Source organism: Lycium barbarum, chromosome 10 (genome assembly GCF_019175385.1).
Source record: "Lycium barbarum isolate Lr01 chromosome 10, ASM1917538v2, whole genome shotgun sequence".
NCBI lineage: Eukaryota > Viridiplantae > Streptophyta > Magnoliopsida > Solanales > Solanaceae > Lycium > Lycium barbarum.
Window position 1 is genome coordinate 16,047,044 of NC_083346.1, and position 4,650 is coordinate 16,051,693.

General features: G+C 29.6%; 1 long non-coding RNA gene across 3 annotated transcripts; it reads left to right on the forward strand.

Annotated features, from left to right (window-relative positions):
• Positions 1–950: 950 nt before the first annotated feature.
• LOC132614310 (uncharacterized) lies at positions 951–4,044 on the forward strand. 3 transcript variants are annotated; one of them, XR_009572250.1, is made up of 3 exons: positions 2,174–2,409; positions 3,469–3,713; positions 3,795–4,044. It is a non-coding gene; the product is annotated as an uncharacterized LOC132614310 (long non-coding RNA). The 3 variants fall into 3 exon arrangements; XR_009572249.1 differs by having other exon boundaries at positions 2,181–2,409; positions 3,518–3,713; XR_009572248.1 differs by having other exon boundaries at positions 951–3,713.
• The last annotated feature ends 606 nt before the right edge of the window (positions 4,045–4,650 follow it).

Below are 4,650 nucleotides of genomic sequence, written 5' to 3' on the forward strand. Positions count from 1 at the left end.
CGTGAACTCACCTTCTTGTCTTATGTTGATCGCCCAAACATCATTCGCCTTTTTGATGTTTTTGAGGTTTGTGCTCTCTTAATTTCTCTTTGGTATCAATTAAATTATCCCCGTTTCTTTACTTTTGAGTATTTTAGGGATTAAATTATCATACACCAGCGGCATTTTTCTTTTCCATGTATAAGGACCAGTACTCAGAATTTGCGATACCAACATAATTTGGCATAACTTTTTAGAAGAAAAAAAAACTATACACTGCATCTAATATTTCTTGTTAACATAAACACTTTGCTAGCCTACACACGGTAGAATTATCAATTACTGTACTTCCTTGAAAAATGTCAAAAAGAAAAGAAGTCAAAAGTGATATCAAAAGACAAATAAGAGACTCAAACCAAAAGAAAAAAAAAAAAAACCTTACATGTGAAAGGTACCTAAAATGCAATTTCCCCTATTTTGAGGTACTAAGCTTAAAAGATTACCTCCTATTATAAGAGGTACCACTACAAATAAACGGAGATATTACTGCGGTTTTTTAACCGCCGTAAAATGCAATATAATATTGCGGTTTTGGTGACGACATAATAAATTTTTAATTAATGGCGTTTTCGTTAATATTACTGCGGTTCAAACCGCCGTATAGTTTTTTTTAAATTTTTTTAAAACAATTACTCCATCCGTCCTAAAAAGATTGTTCTGTTTTGATTTGGCACAAAATTTAAGAAATAAAGAAAGAATTTTGAAATATGTGGTCCAAAACAAGCCTTAGATATTTGTGTGGCTGTAAATCGAGAAAATGATCAAAATGGTCCTTAATGTATGAGGGTTGGATTGTTTTGGTCCTTGATATATTCACTTGATTGAAATAATCCTTGATGTTTCGAGAAAATGATCAAAATGGTCCTTAATGTATGAGGGTTGGATTGTTTTGGTCCTTGATATATTCACTTGATTGAAATAGTCCTTGATGTATGCAAAATATGGATGGTTTTGGTCCTAAATCCTAAATATAATGCCGTAACATTATTCAAATGTTTGACACAAAAAATCCATCAAATGTAAGTGAAATATTTTTAATTTTTTTAATTTTTACTTTTTTATTATTTTTATTTTTAAAATGTATTATTCTTTTTATATTATTTATTTTTCATTTTCTTTCTTTTCATTCCCAACCTTCACTTCTTATGATTCCATGTAATTGCTCGTATTTTTTTATTTTATTCATTTAGCATAACCGTGTTAGCATAACCGTGTTATTATTCTAATATTTGAAACTACGCCTCTTAATATTGAAAAGAATGAGTTATTAACAAACTTGACATATAACGGGTGACGTTATTAAAGTAGAATTTCATTGTGAATGGGGTTATAAACTTATATTTTTCCTTTCTTTTGAATTATTTACTTAAGTTTCAACGTAACATACTTATGTAATGTTATGAATAATACTCATATGTCAAATTCTAACATTACATAAGTAAGTTTCAACGTAACTTAAGTAAATAATTCAAAAGAAAGGAAAAATATAAGTTTATAATAACACGGTATGCTAAATGAATAAAATAAAAAAATACGAGCAATTACATGGAATCATAAGAAATAAAGGTTGGGAATGAAAATAAAGAAAATGAAAAATAAATAATATAAAAAGAATAATACATTTTAAAAATAAAAATAATAAAAAAGTAAAAATTAAAAAAATTTCACTTACATTTGATGGATTTTTTGTGTCAAACATTTGAATAATGTTACGGCATTATATTTAGAATTTAGGACCAAAACTATCCACATTTTGCATACATCAAGGACTATTTCAATCAAGTGAATATATCAAGGACCAAAACAATCCAACCCTCATACATTAAGGACCATTTTGATCATTTTCTCGAAACATCAAGGACTATTTCAATCAAGTGAATATATCAAGGACCAAAACAATCCAACCCTCATACATTAAGGACCATTTTGATCATTTTCTCGAAACATCAAGGACTATTTCAATCAAGTGAATATATCAAGGACCAAAACAATCTAACCCTCATACATTAAGGACCATTTTGATCATTTTCTCGATGTAAATCATCTCATAAAGTTAAATTATTTCTAAATATAGAAAAAAGATAATTTTTTTGGGACAGATTAAAAAGGAAATGAGGAAAAATTTTAGGACGAAGGGAGCAGCATACAGTTCTCGTGCGCGCGCGCCCTCTCTCTTCACTCTTAAAAACAATTAGCATACAGTAAAGTTATTTCCATTCCATTCTCAGATATGAGAATGGTATTCCATTCTTACCTTTCTTTTTTGTCCATTCTGCTACCATCACTCTTAGCTTATATTCCATATATTTTCATAGGCAACAACTCATTAGCATAGACAATCTTCTTAACCTTTGAAATTTCCATTCTCAGGTGAGAAATTTCTATTTTCATTAATTATTTCGATTTTCAGTTCTGCTATTGTTGGGATTGTTAGCTATAATTTCTCAATCCCTAGCTGGAATTCCTCTTCTAAATTGATTTTTAGGGCTCATGCATGAATGGAATTTTGAAATTTCTGTTTCTGTGTAAACATTTTGAAAATTTTAGGGTTCATGTAGCGATTTTCCCCAATTTGTTTCTCTTTTCTGGTTGCCACTTTTGTTCACTTTTTTTTTTCCATATAACATCTTTTAGTTTACACTCTGCTTTTTGTAATTTTTCAGTTTAATTGGTTTGATATATGTTTTAATTTTGGTTGTTTTGTCTCGTATTTGGATTGTATGCAATTAATTTATAGGTAGCCAAGGGATCAAATCTGTGTTCACTATTGAATATAAGAACCATAGCTTGTAATTAAGCTACGTATTGCATTTACCATTTAGTACATGTTTCTGTTTCTTGATTGGCTGAGGAAACGAGGTTGTTTATCATTGAGTATTTTGTCAATATATTGTATCATGTTTCATTTAATATGTGAACTATTCCAGTTTACTTTTCTCCTTTACGTAGCTAGATAGGCGAAATGGCTACTAAGAAGTTCTGTTTACAATTTTTTCCTCAACATTCTTTCTTTTTTCTCCTTTTGTTGATAGACATGACATGTAAAGTTCTCTCTCTATCTCTCTGGAAAAAAAATATCATTTTTACTTTAAGGATTGAATTATGTGTCTGTATGTAGGAACTCTAAAGAGTTCATGTTTGTATGTAGGAACTCTACATACAGACACATGATTCAATCGTAAAAGTTGTATATCAAGAGGCTTCACCCAAAATAATTTATGTTTCTTCCATCTCTTTGTTTGTTTTTGCTTTATTTTGTCCTGAACTAACTTTTTCATTTTAATATTATGATTCAATCGTAAAAGTTGTATATCAAGAGGCTTCACCCAAAATAATTTATGTTTCTTCCATCTCTTTGTTTGTGTTTGCTTTATTTTGTCCTGAACTAACTTTTTCATTTTAATATTATGATTCTATTTTAATTTTAAGTTGGATCGTTCCAACATTATGTTCTGTTGTTTCCATAAATACGCGTCAGTGGAGTCTTATCAAATGTACTTGGAAAGAGTATCTCATAAATGCTAAGATAGAGTACAAGAAAAAGATAGGAGATGATTGGGCGACTCTTGATAGGAAATGTTGGCAGCTAACCCTCGTATTATTGAAGAGATTCATACAATTAGCTTTAAGCAAGCTCAAAGAAAAGAGAAAAATAAAGAATCATCTATTTTAAGGTAACTGTTTGTTGTAAATTATGGTGGATACCGTCACCTTTTCATTTTCGTTCCTAACAGTTATGTTTATTATTTGTGCAGATGCATTTCGAGATGGAGAGCTCATTAAATTGGATTGATCATTGTAGTTCGGCATTAGATTTCTTTTGTTTTTCGTTTGCTTTTTTATTTCCTTAACCTCGACACCACAAAAATGGATCACGTTGTAGTATTTTCAGCTATTTTGTTTTTCTCTTCGTTATATACTTGCTTAGTAGTTTGTGGTTTATGCCAATTTAAACTATTTCATTTTCTCCATATCTAAATTTCATTTGGTCTCATTTCATTAGTACTCTGCTCTAAATTTTCGTACAAAACCTTTTTCTTTTTCGTTCTTCCTATTGAATTAAGCCGAGCTTGAAGCTCATTTCGTTTTCCCATTAATACCATTTGACTAGTTTCTGGTACACGCGTTGCGCGTGTGACCCATATCAATTAGTATAAAATTTTAAAATTTATTATTAAATATTATTAAAATATATACTTGAGTTATAAATAAAAATTAAAGTAGAATGTGCAAGTTCCTTAAAATTTCAAATGTTTTTTACTCTGTACGGTCCAGACAAAGTACTCAGAATGTTTGTTGTTATTTTTCAACAAACGTATTGACTTGTACTCCTATTTGCTTACGAAAACCCACACACAGAGAAGATATAATCATAAGGAAACACCACATATTTATAATCATAAGGAAACACCACATATTTAAGCTGTAAATATAATATAAGGCCCCAAAGAATTTTAAAAATAAATAAAGTAAGAAGAAGAGATAAATCAAAACCTATGGAAAAACACATGAAAGTTACGTTATTGTTCCTAAAATAGGATACCAGAAAGTGTTTGAGTTCAAGGCTCAAGCGGTGACAAAAGTGCTACCTTCTTAATTGAAATTGAACCA